This window comes from Pimephales promelas, chromosome 1, assembly GCF_988280905.1.
Source record: "Pimephales promelas chromosome 1, fPimPro1.hap1.1, whole genome shotgun sequence".
Classification (NCBI taxonomy): domain Eukaryota; kingdom Metazoa; phylum Chordata; class Actinopteri; order Cypriniformes; family Leuciscidae; genus Pimephales; species Pimephales promelas.
The window spans coordinates 9,257,867-9,278,680 of NC_142769.1; the positions used below are offsets into that span (position 1 = coordinate 9,257,867).

The following is a 20,814-nucleotide window of genomic DNA, read 5'->3' on the forward strand; positions in this document are numbered from 1 at the left end:
GTCTAATGTTCAAAACATTGCATTGCGCGTTCACATCTTTAAAGAAATCTTGCACTTGCACAATCATTGGTTCAAAAAACAAATTTACTGTGAAATACCATTGAAACATAACTATAGATCACACACACACAAGCAACCGATAGTTTCACTGTGTCATTGTTCGTACAATTATTAAATATTGTAGAACAAAATAGATGATACAGGTTTCATTACATATACAGTAAATATACATCTCTGTAAAAGTCCTGCAGTAGTAGAGAGAATATAGATATACACTCTTAGAAAAAGGGTTCTTTACTCAACTGCAAAGGACCTTTTATGCAAAGAAAAAAAAAATGATGATACAGTAAGGACAAAAAAAACGAACCCTTTTGGCACAAAGGTTCTTTATAGGCTATTATTCATTCATATATTACATAATTCTGCAATTTTGTAGTTGTACTTAAATTATTGTTTACAGTATTACATGTAAACTGTTGTAGAAACTTACAGTAATATCACATTTTACTGTAATCATACTGACTTTGAGGATAAAAACTGAAATGGCACTCTTCGTCTGATATTGATTTCAGTAATTACTTTTTTTTTTTACAGTAACCCCATATCTTGAATTTTGTGATCATTCACATTCATTGCATTTTAGGGGTTCCAAATACTGTACGTATAGTGCTTTAGAATCTTTTACTGTAAGGTTCTATATAGAACCTTTTCTTCTAAGAGTATAGGCCAAGTGGAATCATTGAACAAAGTGTGTGATATATTGATGCAAAACACTACAGTAGGCTACAATCATACTGTAACATAGGTTTATTGGAAACAAAGCAAAAATATATACAGTTTTTTATTTGCTTTGGTACTATTTTCACAAGTAAGGTGTACATTTTCAAAACTCTTAGTGCTAATATCACAACAGATCATCAGAAGTGCACTTTTTTCAAATATTTCATCATGTTTTCAACTGTGTTAGTACAATTCACACAATCACAAAGTATCCTTTTCACAACACAAAATAAGTGTTTCATCCTACATTATTGTTTCATTCCAACGCATTCTCACCCCAAGGCGTCACCTTTGACCATGCTTCAATATTTGACGTTTTAGGCGCCCTTTAGCGTCACTTACATGACGCGATCCTACGGCGTCATCTAACTGACGCTAAAGGAAAGCGTCTGTTAGAGGACGCGGTTAGGTTTAGGTGTGGGGTGGGGGTAGGGTACACGCGATCCTAGGGCGTCATCTAACTGACGCTAAAGGGCGCCTAAAGCGTCAGATATTGAAGCATGTCCAAATGCTTCCCAAGGCGTCAGTTAGGTGACGCCTTGGGAGTGAGAATGGGCTGTTCATTCACAGTAACTGCCTTTCATAAAGCTCTTACTATCAAACTTATGATTTGCATCTCTTTTTGTTTAGTTTAATACTTTTGTCTATTATTTAATCCAACAGATCTTAATGGTTAATCAATTAATCATTTGGTAAACCTATAGATTTTCATTTCAGCAATATACAGTATATGGATTTTGAGAACTACAGAAATAAAATGTGTGTTTGTATGAATATTTAAATTACATTTAACCACACATGATGAATACTCGTTATAGCTAATTGATTTCACATAGTGGTAACCACAATTGGCCACTATATACTGTAAATGATTGTAGAGGATGTCTTCATTGATCCTTCACTTGATTACATATATTATGGATATTTTGAAATTATAGATTATTTAAATGTTGGGTACTGTAAGTTTATTGCCTATTGTTAGTGTAATCTGTCTTTTACAGTATATTACTGTAGCATATTCATTTCAGCACTTCTAAGGCCGATTTGAAACATGTATCTTGCATTGTTTGCTGTTGGATGAACTGATTGTTAAAAGTACTAAACTGAAAGAAGATCATATTGTTGTGTTTCAGTGATTAAACCAAATGTTCTCATTACATATTACAATAATCTTGTGTTTGAAATAATGATTATGTGGACTGAAAACATGTGCAACTGACTGAAAGCATTACATCAGGTTTTGAAAGAATGACTAGCTGCGTTACAAGTGTGATCAGTTTGGATTTTTGTACTAAGAGTTTTGAAAATGTACACCTTACTTGTGAAAATAGTACCAAAGCGAATAAAAAAACTGTAATATTACGGTAGGCTACATCCATGGATATTGTAGTCGAATTGGTTCATGCTCCACGCTAATTGGTGACAATGAATCTCCTTATCTTGAAACTTTCATGATTTACTGTAAACATGGAAGATTGCGTCTGTTTCCATACAACTATGCATTAAGAGTACTGTAACAGTTACTTACCATTTTGAGCAGTTGTATCAATTGATAGTTAGACCATTGTAAGGAAATGAATAGACACTCATTTGAAATGTAATGTGTGAATTGCCTTTTGAAATAGTAATACTTTGATGTTAAGTTGTGTCATATTGAACAGGTGATTTTTGTTGAATGAACAAATGATCTAAGTTTTATGCGTATCGTATCCAAGCAATTGAGAAAAGGGTTAGAGTTTTGAAAAATGTGCATTTTGATCATTGGTTGTGAGTTTTGTGTCTAGAGTTGTGAAAAATGACATCAAGGTTCTGAAAATAGTAACAAAGTGATTGTAAAAAACTGTAAATTTATGGTTAGTTCCATTACAGTTATTCACTGTACGGAAACTTTCTGTTAACCAATTAACAGTTTTTCTTTTACCGTTAAATTCACCATCAAATTCAAAGTTCTTTCTCTTTATTTTTATAATGGTGGATGTAAAAAGTACAAAACAGATTTTACTAGCACTGTGGCCTTGCAAATGCAGCATATTGTTCGATTTACTGGTTTAAAATGTAATTTGTTTTTATTTACATTTTTTTTTTTGTAAATTACAGTTTTAAATTGTAGAATTTACAGTTTTTCTACCGAAATATTCTGGCAACCACAGCTGCCAGCTTTTTTGTTTTGTAAAAAATAACAGGATGTTTTATATTGTACAGAGAATTCCACATAAACAAAAGGTTTACAAAAAAGTTGTAACCTGGAATTGTAACCATAAAGAGCAACCGGTATTTCTTTCTTGACAAAAGTCATACAAATATATTTAGTTTTTATAAATAAATGTATTCAGGTTGCTTAAATATTTAGGACATGATAAATAATGTATTTACGCAACATTTTTGACTTGAATAAAACTAAGAAAAGCTAATTTAGACGTTATCATTTCAAAAACCCTTTTTTTCAGTGCAATTTAATAAGAGGAACATCTAAAAAATATTTCAAACAAGCCATTTCACTTTCCAAGCAAACCAAATGTTTTTGAGCTTTGACTGGCTAATTTAGCCTCAGTACTCTGTTTGACAGAAACCCCAGAAAATACATGGAAAATCTGTTTTCTTGTTGACAGTAGTGCAACCAATCTTGGGTAATGATACACGGCCACACACACACACACAAGCCTCCATTAAGCTACATGAAGCGTGTTTTATATAGGATCTCATTATATGGTGAATATGTGCATGTGTAGACTTCAAAGATGTGGGTGGACACTTACAATTACAGCCCTCATAGAGAGAGACAAGAGAATGATAGTAGCAGAAGAGCCGCAGTGCTGAGAAAACGAGTGCAGGGCAAGGAACAGATGGAGTGACAAGGTGAGGAGAAGAAGGATATGCAAACAGAAGAGAAATAGTCTCCATATAAAAGCGACTCAGTAGACGTGTGTTTAGGACGTGTGTGAGTTGGATCGCCTCTAGCTAAAGTCTGCCTTACAGAACCCCCCCCCCCCCTTCCCCAAATAAAATAAAATAAAGTAAAAGATCCATTTGACTTATGTTCTGTGTTGCAAATTTCTATAACCATTCACAGACCGCAATTAACTGACTAACCGTAAACCAATCCACCTTTTTCCTAACGAGTGTTTTTGATCATCAGTTCCCTCAAAAGACTGAAACAAATCATTTCAAATCATACAGTTGTGCAAATAATCCTTATCCGTCAGTTTGATGAGCTGTAAAATTGTAATCATGTTTTATGTTCAGAAGTCAGGAGAAAAACGTAACACTTGGTATTTTAATGTTACAAGAATATATCTGGCAAGATCTATTTTCAGTCGCTGCATTCTTTTCCTGCTGATTATTTTCTTTTTCCCCCCTCCTTTGTATTTCGCTGTAACAGTATAACAAGCTGGGCATGGTCTGCTCTCCTGGTTAAAACCATTATATGTCCCATCATAAATAATTCACTGGAATGCACTAAGAATCTCTTGTTTTTCTCTCCTAATGCTCACGTCTCTTTCCAGGTTTGTTTTCACACGGATGCTTTAAAAATTGATTTTCTGCCCTTTTCACATCTAATCCCAATTAGCAGTGTTGACGGAAATGCTTCTAAAGCAGCTAAACCATTTAGGCCTATTGTAGGTTAAAATGACAGAATCACTTTGGAATATTACCACTCAATGTGCCACTTAATGAACATTTTTGATTAAGTAGGTAAACCCTAGCCTGGTTCAACCTAGTACATTTCATTTCCACATAGAGTCTGGAATCGCTTCATTGAGAAACGTTTCCTTCCTTGTAGGCGGTTTCACTATTAAAGTTCAAATCTATTGGATCTGCCCAAAGTCACTCACGATCTGCCATAGCCAGTTGCTAACGTGTGGTCGTGAGTGACGTATGTCAGGCGCCGAAATGGCTGGAAACAACAAGTCCGAATGATCAGAGGATTATGTTTACAATAGGATTTCAGTCAACGAGCGCTGCAGGTTTTGTTAATCTAGGAACAATTATTAATTCGAAATGTATATTTGACACGAAGGACAGTGATATATTCATTCAACGGTGGAAGCTGTGTCTAGTCATTACAAATACGCCGCTGTGGTCGTTTTCTGATCTGCCACAAATGCTGTAGCTGCTACAGTGAATGATCAGTCTGTCTCTACTGCAGATGTGTAATAAACAAAAATTTTTCATATTACGTCTTACTGTTTCTTAATTACCTTAATTGTGGTCTTCAAAGTATGTGTTTGTACATTTTTATGTGGCATTTAGTTTTTTTTTATTAAAACAAATCAACCATTGCCATCTAAAACTGAAAATCAAATATCTTCAAAGTATGGTTTTTCACATTTTTATTTATGACAATTATTTTAAAAAATCACAACCAATTTGTATGATTTACAACATGTAAAACTGACACACCAACCTCCTGCACGAGTACACAAAGGGGCTCAAAATGTTCTATTCATCACAAGAATCAGTACATTTACAGTTGGGAATATGAGCGACTGACATGACTCCTGAGCGGATCTTCAACAATAGTTTAGCAGCCAGGACTCGGGGCTGAACACCAGGCTAAACCGTTCGTCCAAAATGTCACGGTCATCGTGCACGAGCTGCCTAGCACAAACTTCCAAACTTTCTGGTCCTCTGTTGTGCAACAAGAGGTGAGACGTTAACAATCCGGCTTTAAATTCTGTATATTCGTCAGTTTCTTTTCCAACAACGGACCGAATAGCTTTTCTCACGTCTTTCTCCGCTGCCATTACTGAACTGAAACTGACGCGCTTTCATCAACGTCATGGTCCTCAGCCACTCCCTCTATTCGCTGATTGGTCCTACAAAAAATTGATTTCTGGAAACCTAAGGATACACAGCAGTCCCAGACGCAGTACTGAAGGCAAATTAAATTGAGCGTGAAGTGAATGAAGTGCGTAGGAGGGCGCAGCCAGGCTAGGTAAACCCTTCAGGCCGATGCAAAACCCCTCTGCTTCACGCCAGGGTCCTCTTCACCTTATTACACATAAGTAAATAATTAGATACGAAATATTGATCCGACTTGAAATATTTAATTAGGTCTTTAAACGCAAAGCTTCCGCGGAGAGAGAAGTTGCTAGCGCGGCAAGTTCAAACTAGATGGAAATTTAAGAGATCCGGTATACAGTCATACCACTTATTACACAGCATTTCGCCACATAAATAATTATGGAGTTTTAAAATCATTTTAAAATCGTACCTTTTTGTATTTTATAATCCAACAGTGTAACAAAACAATAGTCAGAAAATGGCAGCAGCTGCCCTTGAAACAAGAGAGAGCGAGTCGAGCGAATCAATCACAATATTAATATTTTATTAGCTCACCAAATGCGAAACTTTCAAGAAATAAAACCTAGCAAGCGTATAGCGCTAGTGACTTCAGTGACACGGTTTTATCTTTTTTCAGCGGTTGTTATCTGGGAAAAACATGCCATAAGTATTCCACCTAGCCGTGTAATAAGGAAACATTACATACAGGCATACATTACTGTGATATTTATACATTACATTCGTAATACTGCTGTGAAAATAATCAAGCTTTCAGGATTGTTAGTGCTTTGTTGTAGTAATTTGTTAATGCTTTCAATTTTAATGTTCGATGGCTGAAAAAGGGTGATTAGAATGTCATCTCATTATACCCATTTTTAAAAAATACTTATTGCGTTCATAGAGCAAACCTTTCGTTGATTGTTTACATTTTAACAGAAGTTAGCCTACTCTTATTGCAGCGTCATGGGGTGAAGATTAAAACGTGATAGGCCTTAAATCAAACACATGGCCTAAAAGATAAGGGCTGACTTTCCCAATAACGTTGTCTCTTGGCACGCTACGAAGACTCTTAAGGTATAACGTAACTGAAGGTATACCATTTCTAGGTGTGTTCCTCGAACCATGCCTTAGGAAGCCGGTTAGCAGGATAGAAATGTAACATTTGATGCATTTCTAAATCAACCAGCTTTCTTGTTTGTCCTTTGTCTCTGATGCTCATGGGGATTTAAACACTCATGCATGTGTGTGTGTGTGTGTGTGTGTGTTTGTGAGAGATCGTCTGTAAGCAGCTGTTTTCTGAAGCTTCTGTTGCTTGGTGACAGAACCCCAGAACTATTGATCCTCACAGGGATTTATTGGAACGTTATGGGTGAGTGTGTGTGTGTGTTTGTCCGATGTTTTATGGCAGAGGTGTTTTGAATATTTCAGTCCCTCCTGCAGAGTGTGTGTCCTGACGGCGCAGGGGTTGAAAGATCTAACCTAACAGAAAAAGAGGTTGAAGTACAGTATCTAACCTAACAGAATGAAGTCTGACTGCATTTGTTTTAGAGAGAGAGAGAGAGAGAGAGAGAGAGAGAGAGAGAGAGAGAGAGAGAGAATACAACATCATCTGTCTGTCTTTATTTCATTCTCTATCTCTCTCGTGACTCTGTACAATAGAAATGTTGATCTAATCAGACACACGGCACTCATTAGAGGAGGAAATAACATCACTCACACAGAAGCTGTCTTTCAGGCTACAAGTACAAGTGTGATATGGGTCACTGAAGTGGTAAAGCTATGATAGCTCAACAACACTCACTCCATGATGATGGAAACTATTAATCTCACTTTCATTATTGGATGTTTTATCTTTGTTGTCAAAGTTAGATCATTGTCTCACCTAAAGAAACCTCAGTGGAGAAAGAAACAGGGAGAAAGAGAAGTGAGAGACTCCATATGCTATTTAGAGGAATGTTGTAGGCTACAAAACAAATTCATGACTCCAAACTCAGGGTTTCAAGATGACAAAATTAAACTAATCTAAATTAAATTAGATAGGATTCAGTGGTTTCACAGGGCTTGCTACTTTATATAATATGACATTGTAAATGTCTCTTTCAGCTCTGTGTTTATGATTAACACTGCAGTGCTTATTGATATAAATGTGTGAAACATGATTCATTTCTCTGCAGAAAATGAAGAGATTATCCATATTCCAGAGTCAGAATTAGAAAGAGATTTATTGCCAAGTATGTCTGCACACCCAAGGCATTTGTTTTGGTGACAGAATAATCTTTCCAGTACAACAACAGTGCACAGATAGTAAAAAAATAAAGATATATGATATATTTTATTTTTGTATTGTATAACATTTCTTTTATTTTTATGACTGACCTAGATCCCTATGTTTATAGAGATCACTAGCTCTTCATATTTCATATCACATATTTTAGTAATTATCATAAATTAGATATAATCCTATCCAGTGGAATTTTAGAGTCCAAAATATTTAGTAAAATATGTATATTTTTTATTAAAAAAATTCAGTACATCTGCTTTACAGTAAACGCAAACTTCTATAACTATTTATGCTTTCACTTCTTCAAAAATCTTTAAGAAAAAGACAAACTTAGTTCTGTATTTCAAAGAATTCATGAATTGCAACCATTTAAGTTTAGATCTATGCTCAAAAGGGGGGTGAGCTGTATTTCAAAAAAACGCTGTTGGACATTGTTGATATTTGAAATCAACCCAGACAAACACACCTCTCTCTTCATTGCTCCGCCTCCAAAACTCACTATCCAAACCTAACCACCCTGCTCCGAGTCAGCCTCAAATCCCAACCTTGCACTTGAAACCCGTTTTCAAAAACTTGCATTTTCAGACCCCCAAAATGCCTTTGTCGTATAAATGAATGGCCAAAACGCATAAAAATGTTTTATTTTATTAGTTAAAAATGGTGTTAACATACCCTAAAACGAACTGAAGGGGTTATAAACATATGATAACAAACTCAACCGCAAACAGGTGAGATTTAATTCATCCCAAAGTTAATAACCATGGTAACTAATGACAAACAAGAACATGGAACAATAAAACAGGAAAACAAAGAGAAGCAAGCTAAAAGTCCTTGATCATTAAACTAAAATGATGACTGAATTATATAAACTAAATATATAAATTAGAATTATAATGGTACACAACTCTGCAAACGGTATTTTTGCTGATGTTCAAAGCATCACCCACTGCAAAGAACGTTAAAGCAATAATAGGGTAAAAATCTTAAAAGTACCCCTGAAGTCAAACATTTTATCTCATCAAACTCATCTTTGATCACCAAATTCACAAGAAAATTCTTCATGCCTTAAAGGTGCTCTAAGCGAATTCACACGTTTTTTAGGCCAAAACATTTTTTGTCACATACAGCATCTCCTCACTATCTGCTAGCTGCCTGTCCCCTAAACGCACTGTAAAAAAAAAATGCGGTCTTTGCAGACAACCCAGGCTCCACAAATGGCAACAAAAAGCCAAACTGCGGCTACCCATCCACGAAACATAACAAGCCAATAACTGACAAGAAGGCCCTAAGGGTGGGGTTTGGGTGTCAGTGTGTGGATGAGGAGGAGGGAGGGTCTATCTAGCCTACATTTTGTTTGAAAATACTTTAAACGTCAACAAGAAGTCACGTGACTTCACCCGACATCGCTTAGAGCACCTTTAAAATAACTTGAATATAACTCTACACCCATTCCTCATTTAGTATACGCGGTTCTATGAATATGCAAATTAGCTGGCCTTAACTCGCAACAGCTCAGAGATTCACTCGTTGCTGATTAAACACTGACGTGATTGGTTACAAGGTAGTTTGTGATGTCAGAAGCACCAGCGATTTCAACCCGTGTTTTTGAGACTGTCTTTGTTTCGCTGCAGTTTTAAAGAGGAAATACTCAGCAATGGTGTTGACTTATGAATTTACACATGGTTTGTCTTAAAGCATATTAAAAACGCCACATAGATATATAAACAATATTAAAACCTTGATTTTCACCTAACACAGTCTCATCCCAAAAAGTCATATAACTGACGTTTTGGGACGTATTTTGACCATACGTCAATATCCGCCTTTTTAGGGCCCCCTTAAACGTCGGTAGATGGCGATCCCGGGCCGTCATACAACTGACGCTTTACCTTTAACGTCAGTTAGGTGACGGGTTAGGTTTAGGGTTAGGTTTAGGTCTGGGGTAGAGTTAGGATCCCATAACCTCATCTACCGACGTTTAAGGGGGCCCTAAAAAGGCGAATATTGACGTATGGTCAAAAGACGTCCCAAAACGTCAGTTATATGACGTCTTGGGATGAGACCGGGTTGTTTCACCACATGGGGACTTTAAAATAAATCTCAAAGCGGTGATATTTTGTCAATCTCTAATAACTGTAAAACAAGCTTTTATTTGGAGCAAGACATACAAAGGTAATAATAATTTTCTTGCATCAGAGATGTCACACTTTGCTCTCACAGCTGATTGGTCAAGTTTCTGTTTGCCATCTTTTACCCAGAACAAAACCAGCAGGTAAGCTGTGTTGCACTGGTTACTATGTGCCAGTAAAAATACATCAATCTGCATTACATAATAATAATAACATCCCAAGAAACAAGTACTGTTGTTCATTAGCCTTATTCATTTGTGAAAATAAAGTCCAAATATTTTTATACAACCACCTATTTAAATTACATTTTATGGAAAACCAAAGGATGTGATGTTCAGAATATGTTAACTACAGTAATTATGATAGGGCATTCGCCCAAGTGGCTTTTTTGTTGTGAAAACTGGTTTGTAAAAAAAAAAAAAAAAATCATTCTGAAAATTTAATTATATCTCCCTTACTACTACAGGCCTTACTATTTTTATATAAATGTGATGTTCTGCAAAACACTGTTTTTTCACTGTTAAAAATGTTACCACTTAACGTGAAATCTGTTTTCTCTTAGATTCATCTCCAGTGTAAGCTTCACAGTGTATAGTTGTATACACTTATACTCTCACCAACGTAGTCCATAGCAACAAGTATCTTGAATTTTTCTAGTTGGGTTATTTTGGGAAAAACAGTGTGTGTGTGTGTGTGTGTGTGTGTGTGGGGGGGGGGGGGGTTCTATCTATGCATCTACCCAATGCATAAGAAACATGAACAAATGAAGCAGCATCTCTAAACAGTGAGTGAAAATGAGCTTACTTTTAGTCTGCGGCGGCTTGGACCACAGAAGAGACCATTGTGTTGCAGGAAACGCCTATTTTTGTTATGTGGCAAACAGTCATGTATGTACAGGTTTTTTCTCTCACTCTCTTGCCTTTTTGTAGGCAGAATCTGCCAACTTTATTGCATTTAGTGTGGGTAGTGTGTGTATGTGTTTTGGAGCAATAATAATTAACTAAAATGTATAATTATTTAATATTAATCTAAATTTAATAATACAAGTAATAATAGCTGATTTTACTTATTGAGAACATTTTATTCATAATTTTATTGGAGCCTTACAATAGCTGTACAGTTATTTCAAGCTGTACAGTTATGCTGGTGTTGTTACAGAGCAGGAGATGTAGAGAACTTGTGTCTGTTCTACAATTAAAAACTGTTCTTGACCCTTACAAAAATGATCGTGATTTTTGCGCTTTTCAAGCCATGTACGAACATTGGCTTTATGTGGGAAGATCTGTTATGATTGTCCATTTGGTCACTTTGCTATTTCCTTCTGAAGTCTAAAAATGCTAGGAACTACTGAATGTAATTATTATTTCCAATAATTAGAGTACATGCAATTTTCATTATTCTGATTAATCACCAAGAATTGTTATTTTTACCAATTCACAAATCCCAATGCACAGTACAAATGATGAACTCACGTACAGTAGATGTTTTACTGGTCACAGATTTAGTCTGCTTACTGTCATCCATGCAAGTCACAAACACATGCACACTTCACGTCTGTTTATTACAATTAAAATCAGCATACACTAAGATCATGGTTGCTATGATTATGAGCTTAATCACATCAATTAGATCATTACAAACTGTTCAAAAATACAAAAGTCAAATACTAAAATATAAAGTTGTCTAAATATCGTTATAATCACTAGGGTGTATGTTAACATGTGTGTAAACATAGTCTTTGTCTAAGGCCTTCTGTGAATCTTGTGGCTCTCTGTTCAAATTGATCTCATGAGTATTCAAGTGTATTTTTACCAGGGGTGTTCGATTTTCAACTCTCACATCATGATTCAATAGAATTGGCTCCGATTGCTCCACTTCATTTCAAAACAGAATAATACAAGTTTGCCATCATTATTACACACTTGGATGCTATCTTTGACACTCAAGTGTGTAATATTGACTAGCCAAATTAGTCCAGTTTAAAGATGACTTAACTTTGAAATGATGAGTATAATCATTGTTTCCTATTTGTTCCCAATACTTAATTTTATAGAGGGAAAAGCTGTGAGAAAAAGCCTTGGTCGAAATATACAGTATTATAAATAACTCGATAGAGAATCTATTCATGTGCTACACTCTCAGAAAAAAAGGTACAAAAACTGTCACTGGGGCTGTACCTTTTCAAAAGGTAAACTTTTGTCCATTTTAGGTGCTAATATGGACATTTTATGTGCTAATATGTACATTTCAGGTGCTAATATGTACATTTTAGGTGCTAATATGTACATTTCAGGTGCTAATAAGTAAATTTTAAGTGTTAATAGGTACATTTTAGGTGCTAATATGTACATTTCAGGTGTTAATATGTACATTAGGTGTTAATATGTACATTTTAGGTGTACATTTTAGGTGCTAATATGTACATTTTAAGTGTTAATAGGTACATTTTAGGTGCTAATATGTACATTTCAGGTGTTTATATGTACATTTTAGGTGTTAAAATGTACATTTTAGGTGCTAATATGTACATTTTAGGTGCTAATATGTACATTTTAGGTGCTAATATGTACATTTCAGGTGTTAATATGTACATTTTAGGTGCTAATATGTGCATTTTAGGTGCTCATATGTACATTTTAGGTGCTAATATGTACATTTTAAGTGTTAATAGGTACATTTTAGGTGCTAATATGTACATTTCAGGTGTTTATATGTACATTTTAGGTGTTAAAATGTACATTTTAGGTGCTAATATGTGCATTTTATGTGCTAATATGTACATTTTTAGTGTTAATATGTACATTTCAGGAGCTAATATGTCCATTTTAGGTGCAAATATGTACATTTTAGGTGTTAATATGTACATTTTAGGTGCTAATATGTACATTTTTAGTGTTAATATGTACATTTCAGGAGCTAATATGTATATTTTAGGTCCTAATATGTATATTTTGGGTGCTAATATGTACATTTTAGGTACTAATATGTACCTTTTAGGTGTTAATATGTACTTTTTAGGTGCTAATATGCAGCTTTTGTACCTTTTTTTCTGAGAGTGTAGAGTCGACTCCGACACTATAGGGCTATTAAGTGTTGAGGAATCGCCTCTTTTGGAGTAACATGTGCTTCTACCACACGTACATTTCATTATGTTTTCATACACAGTGAAATGTACAATATTGACAGCCCTAAACCATAAAATGTACGTATTAACAAATTTTAGACGTACAAAAGGGTTTGGGGCTAGTAGGCTACAATTTACCTAAAGTGTTAAAATGGCAATTATATAAATATCTTAATGAAATAAAAGATTCATAAAAGTTTGTATTTCTTTAGCTGTAAATACATAAAATAGTGTTTACATTTAAATGTTGTCAGTATGTCCATATTGTCCATTTCAGCATCTATTCAAACAAAATTGTACATTTTGCACCAACACATTACGTATTGATACCTACGCATTAACAATAAGACCAGGCTGCTTTGTGTGTGTGTGTGTGTGTGTGTGTGTGTGTGTGTGTGTGTGTGTGTGCAGGAAAGATAGAGGGAATGTTCTCTGTTGGTCGTTCTATCTCAGTGCAGATGCTTCCTGTTGCCCTGAAAATGGAACAGTTTGGCAGCTTAACAAAAGGCGGAAGTCACTGTTTATGTATGTATTGCACAGAGAATAAATGACATAACGATATGCATTTCATGTGTTAACATTACTTGTTTGGTTTTTTTTTTTCACAGTATTGCTTAATTTTACACTGCAGATTGTTTTTATGCTGCAAATGCTTTGGCAGTTCAATTTTCATTACATTTTTTAAGTAAAATTTTAAAGAACCAATTATGCCAAAACCTTATCTGTGCTTGTTGTATTCTGCATTCCAGTTTGTATTTCCACAGTATGAAGGTAAGATCTTACGGATGAATGAACCACTCGTTTTACAATCTTCCAGGTCTACTGGCATGTTGTGCTTAAAATATTCAACGCATTCTCATCCCAAGGCATCATCTAACTGACAATTTTGACCATGCTTCAATATCCGATGCTTTAGGCAACCTTTAGCGTCACTTACATGACGCGATCATAGGGCGTTATCTAACTGACGCTTTACCTTTAGCGTCAGTTAGATGACGCGGGTAGGTTTAGGTCTGGGGTGGGGGTAGGGTACACGCGATCCTAGGGCGTCATCTAACTGACGCTAAAGGGTGCCTAAAGCGTCGGACATTGAAGCATGCACTGTAAAAAATTTGGAGTAGGATTTACTTGAAAAAACCTTGCTAAACTATCTCACTCAGAAAATGCTAGTAAATTTACAAAGATTTGCCATGTAAAAACTTAAACATATTTATCAGTAGCTTTAATTAGAAATCGTTAAGTTAAATTTACTTGGGATATGGAATTAAGTAAACTTTACAAAAAATAAGTAATTTTAACTCGGCTTGTAAAAGGTTGATTAATACAGCCCATTCTCACTCCCAAGGCGTCACCTAACTGACGCCTTGGGAAGCATTTGGACATGCTTCAATATCTGACGCTTTAGGCGCCCTTTAGCGTCAGTTAGATGACGCCCTAGGATCGCGTGTACCCTACCCCCACCCCACACCTAAACCTAACCGCGTCCTCTAACTGACGCTTTCCTTTAGCGTCAGTTAGATGACGCCGTAGGATCGCGTCATGTAAGTGACGCTAAAGGGCGCCTAAAACGTCAAATATTGAAGCATGGTCAAAGGTGACGCCTTGGGGTGAGAATGCGTTGATTAATATCGATTTCCTTTGCCTTTGTATTACATTTCGCTAAAACAATAATCTTGAATTTTAAAGGTGGAATACCTAAGATTTTTGCATTAAATATACAAGGCCAGTGTTATATATTTAGTTAAGATGATAACTTACAATATTCCAAATGTTTCAAACAATGTTTAAATCGCGAGAAAATTGAGATTTTAACCAAGGAAACGGGGCATGTGAGCAGGGGTGAGCTGGGAGTCGCGAGTCAATCGCGTCATATCCGCTTACCTCGGTTTCCGCTCGTACTACGTGTAGTCCTGGACAAATGCGGTAGTTGTAGTTGTGCGTTAGCGTCTATCAAGCAACAAACGTAAGCTTCTTTCACGCATTTGTTATGGAATGGAGCACAATTATTCTTTTCATTTATTCTCGGAATGTGAACTGTTGGCTGTAAAGGGGGTCGCACACCGGACGAGAAGCGCCGTGCCACGTTTAGGACAACCCCACAGTAACATTATCGAACACGGGACGCGCACTTTCTCAACAGTGTATGGCCAGAAATATTGTTATGTTTAATGACAGGAAATGAAGATAATGTCTGTTCTATGTTATGATTGTACTGTACAGTTAAATACAATCGTTGCTAAGTCTGCATTCTGAAAACTTTACCTCAGATCATCATCCGTTAACTAAATGAATTGAGAATCTCACCATCTAATAACACCAGCAATTGTCATTCAAGCAGCTGATTTCTGTAAATGAATGCAAAACTAAATGCATATTGAAGCATAGGGCGAAGTCAGGATCCATTAGCAACGATTTGAGACAAAAATAATTAAAATTGTATACAAAACTATGTAAATGGCACTCTGTGGCGCAGCAGGATTTTGACCACGGTCCTGAGGCGTTGCTGCCGGGCGCCGCGGACAGACGCCGAATGGCGCCGCCGGTATGTGTACACTTATAGATAATAATGTGTTAGAATTTTAAATATGTGGCGCGAAGCGGCGCTGAGCTGCTCGTCCGGTGTGCGACCCCCTTAACGTTAATTTTGTGAAACTGTAGCTGTGGTTGAATACGTACACGACATGAAAAGATGTGTCAAATGTACATGATTTTTTATTTTTATAAAGTTACCAAAAAGGAGGACCAGCCACGTCAACTCCTTGCAAGAGACCCGCCCCTTCAAACCCTCTCCACCATAGCTTCGTCCAGTGACAGTAACATCTGTGATAACTAATTTATTTTTAAACCTGACTTCTCTTGCGGTTATTTCAGTTTAAGGAAAAACAAGCATGTCATTAAACGCAACATTTATAGAAATCGAACTTTACCTCATCCATGACAACTAATTTTAGATTCCCGTCTGACTGATTTATCCACGGTGGAGTTGAAAACAACAGTTCCCATCATTCCGCGTTTCTCCACGTCGTCATCAAGCAAAGCCGTTGTTGTTGTTTTGAATGTAGCGCCCTCTAGCGGCATCTAAATCTTAGGTATTGTAGCTTTAATAGTCATTTATAGTATGCGCTTTACTTAGGTCATCTAAGTAATTTATGTATACATCATGTCAGACATTAAGCCTCAAGTGAATGCAAACACCTCAATACTTGGTAGACAATTCACAATGGCGGTAACATTTGATGGGTTGTTTTTGTGTTTGAATGTGTCATTTTAAACAAAAAATTTACTCGAAATGTCACAAAATGGCAATTTACTAATACTGACAACAAAAATCAATGATAAAACAGTGCAAATACAGCTGGAAACCAGTGAAAAATGAGCCTGATTAATTATTCGATGCCCAGTGCATGATGGGAACCCCAGTATCCGAAAAGTTAAGTATTTTTTACTTAATTTTATTGAGTTGATATTTACACTTTCATTTCTACTCGCTTGAATTAAGTACTGATATGGAATTTACTTAGTTTTTTAAATTCTTGCCTGAACTAACTTTTTCAGAAAATTACATTGGGGTTTTTAACTAGTATTTAGTATTTAAAATCAGGTCAAAATGCTTCCCAAGGCGTCAGTTAGATGACGCCTTGGGATGAGAATGGGCTGAAATATTACAATATTCATGATGACTTTTCTTAACTAGGTAAATCCTCTTCGAAAGCGATGCATGATGGCATAAAACTTTTGTGTTTAACGGTTATTTCGGTGCATGTTTACGGGCTGATGAATTCATAACATTTTTTTACAATTAAAAATGAATTAAACAAAATTATTTACTAAATACATAAAATGATCACATGATGGGAAACCCCAAAGGTTCCTTTTTTTTACTTTAGATGTTTCTAATTGCACACAGCTATGCAACAAAAGGCAAGACAGAACAAAAGTGCAATTTTTAGTGAGTCATGCCAATAACCCACACTAAACCTGAAACTATGAGAGGAGGAGGGGGGGGGGGTGTATCAAACGTGCTTGCCTCTGCACTGTGGTTACTGTAAAATTTTGGTGAACTGAATAAGCTGACAGGAAGACTTGTTTTTCACTCTGCTATTTTCTATCCATCTTTCAGCAGCAATACAATGCAGCACTATCAAATCAGTTATGCAAAACAACAGAACTCTCTCTCTCTCTTTTTCACAAACCCCACAATGAGAAACTCTCTTTAAGTGTGTGCGTGGGGTGGTAAACCTTACGTTATGGGTACCAAATGCCCCTGCAAAAAGTAATACCAGAAATGTTTACCTTCATCTTTTTTTTTTTTTTGGTCCCCATGAGGAAAAAAGCTTATAAATCATACTACATTTTGATGTTGTTGTTGTTGTTTTATGTAAAAATGCAGAAAGTTTTCTGTGAGCCTTGTGTTTAGGATTAGGGGAAATAATATACAGTTTGTACAGTATAATAATCATTATGTCTATTGAAAGTCCCCATAAAACATGGAAACCCAACATCAGATGTCAGTAAATAACTGCTCACGCACATCTCTCTCTCATTCTTGTGGCAGTAGAAATTAGGTACAAACAACCCTAAAATATTCACACAGTACACTCTCTTAAACACATGGTCTTCCTGTTTATCCGACTTGACAGTAGAATGGGTCATGCTGTGCTTCCTGTTTTTTTAATAAGTCATGTCATAGATCCAGGCTAACTACAAGAGCCAGGCCGTATACAGCCCTAAATAGTCAAGATTAGACATGCAGAGAGAAATATTTGCATGTCAGTGTGTCTGTGAGTATTTCATGAATAGCACACTGTTGTAAACTTTCTGTAGAAACGTGCAGACTGGTATTGCTAATCAGTTATTTGCTAATACAGCGGGATGTCGACATGTTGCATGGATGCAAACGTGTGTGAGAGTTTGCATACTGCATCTTAATGTAGACCTCAACACTTCCTGAGTACAGTTTGCCAACAGGTGATCCCCATAAACTCTCAAGAACAGAACACAAAAGTTTATTCACATCTCAAAGCAGTCATGTTTTACTAAAGAGGTTAACATAGTTTAAAAACTAGAAATCCAACTAGTACTATGTTTTTATTTGCAAATAGCAGGCAATTGGTGAGGTTCAAGTCTCAATAGAAATGACATTAAAGTACATTTAACATAAATTAAATTAGGATATTATGTACATTCAACGGTGCACTTTACCTTAATTTCAAAGAAAACCGAATTATGAAACTACAAAGATGTACTAAAGCTTAAAAAACACTCAAGTTTAGATCATTGCATTTAAAGGGGTCATGAACTGGCTTTTTAAATTTTATTATATTGTTGTCTGAGGTCAACTTATGATGTTTGCTTGGTTTTTTGCATTCAAAAACATCAAAATTAATAAGTAAAAGGCTATTTTGTACCCTAGTTTTGAGCCTAGCTGAAAAACGCTCAGTTTTTATGGATGTCTCGTGTAACCTCTCACACCCGGGTCCAACTCGACCCGCTCCGAGCGGGCCTCGAACTCGGGTCTCCGGCATGAGAGTCAGGCGCGCTAACAAGGAGGCTAAAGACTGCATCCTCTAGCGTCTGTCGCTAGAGCGCCTATTGAGATCGGGGAGTGAGGTTTACTCGCACAGCAACTACTAGCTGGCCTCCGTTACACTCGCACTGAAGACTTCGCACTAAACGCCCACTGCTGTGAGTGGAGAACAGTTTTGCATATTATAATGAGTTTCAAATCACCCGACGGTGCACTTGGGGAAAATTGTTTTTAAAACGTCCAATGTTGTAAAATGGCAACCGGAATGATTCGCCCATACATGTTCGACCTAGAGTCCGTGTGTTGCACCATTCCTGTCAGATCCAACGGCACAGCACCGTTCTTTACTCTTAGTCGGTCTGCAAATCCAGTCTTGTTTACAAAACAATCCTCAGTGAAATGAAGCGAACAGACGGACAATGTTTTAACTCATCAGCTGGAACGTCATTAAAAATAAAGTTTATCCATGCAGTCCTATTGGAATCCAGAGGAAGCTTATGCAGTGACTGACTTCTTCCACAACCAGGCACTGCACTATTTTGTGTTGATCGGCTTTATCCGGTTTGTCATCAGGAGATGACAATGTGAGTGCACATCTCAGCGTAAATTTTTGCGTTCACATGCGAATATTTATTGTACAAGTTCTGAAATTCACATCTACGTGCTCTAGTATCGGTACTCTTTTACCTTCATAATAATGACTTCTTAGATGTCAAAAGCTCAAAGAAAATTGATTTCTCAGTTCATCACCCCTTTAATATATTACATTTTAATTTAAATGCAAATAACTCAAAATTATGTGTCCGAAAACATTACATTCAATTTGCAATTAGGTATATTCTTTTAAAGTACTCAAATATATAGAAGAACAACAAAGTGCAATGTGTGTGTGTGTGTATTGTGAGAATCTGCCATTCTTAACCAGTGAATGTGAAAGACCCATGAGAGAAGAGGATGAGGTTTCATCAAACAGTTTGTGAATTAACCCAACACACACGCACAGGCACACATAATCATGCCTTAATTAAACTAGTATAGCAATTGACCAGCACTGCTTTGAACCAATAAAGTGGCACTGATAGACTGAAACTTTCTCCTGTAAAACATATCACCAATTTTCATCATTCTTCTCGGTGAGTCATTTCTTGCAAACCTCCTCTCTGCACATCTTCTATCTAAAAAAAGCTCTGCAGCATTCTTTTTTTAAATCTTGAGCTTAATCCAGCTTTCATCTCCAATATGCTGTTATTTTATGTCTGTCTCAGTCTGACAGAGACAAATATGTGTATATTCCACAATAGCAGGTGTCAATTTATATGACATATTTCAGCTTTCTTTCTTAATTCAGGCCCTTGTTTTTCCACTATAGGTCTGAATAAATTCCACAACCATTCCTTTTAAGTCTTTATTAGTGAACATTATCCTTTCCATTATGTCTTTTTCTTTGCTTCTCGCTCTCTGGGCTGTGGGATTGACTTTCCCCGGGTCAGTAAGTTATTTCTCTGCTCTACTTAGAGGCAATAACTCTTCAAACTGCCAGTGAGACTGATTTACTTTATTATCCATGTATATTTCAACCCACGCTCATTGGAAAAACGTGCCTGTGGCTAAATTTCCGTAAAATTATAAAATGTTGCTCCTTGCACATTTTGCGATTAAAAATGTTGGATAGCTCACCAAAAAAATTAACCCTCAAGTTGGTCCAAACCTGAATTTCATTCTTCTGTTAAATGAATGGGTAACCAAACTGTTGATTGGCCTCACTGACTTCAATTGCATTTTTTTCTTCCATTTTATGTCCGTCAATGGGGTAAAACATCGTACTGCTGTCATGTATTTATAATTTCTTTTTACCCCTGAGCGAAGTATATCAGGCCTTTAGTTTACAAATCATGCACTGTGTTAAAAGCATTCTGAGCTCATAATAACATAGTGCACTGTGCACTAGTGTTTCTGTGTTTCATTTTTTAGGTAGAAACTGCAGTGAATTGTATGTCCCTTTTTGTATGTGGGTAGGCTCATTGAAAAAAATGCTCTATGTTAGATTATTCAGTACTAGTCAGGTCTAAATAATGTCTTCCCCAGTGATCCGGCAGTAGTTGATCATGCCATTATAACAGTGAGTGACCAATGTCCTGCCATGGCCTTTCTAACTCTACCCCAAAAACATCCATTACAGTGTGAAAAT

The 20,814-nt window shown here is 36.2% G+C and overlaps 1 protein-coding gene across 3 annotated transcripts in view; it reads right to left on the reverse strand.

Moving 5' to 3' along the window:
- LOC120477835 (RAS guanyl-releasing protein 2) overlaps positions 1 to 20,814 on the reverse strand; it is a 51,458-nt gene that overhangs the window by 29,586 nt on the left and 1,058 nt on the right. The window lies entirely within an intron of this gene.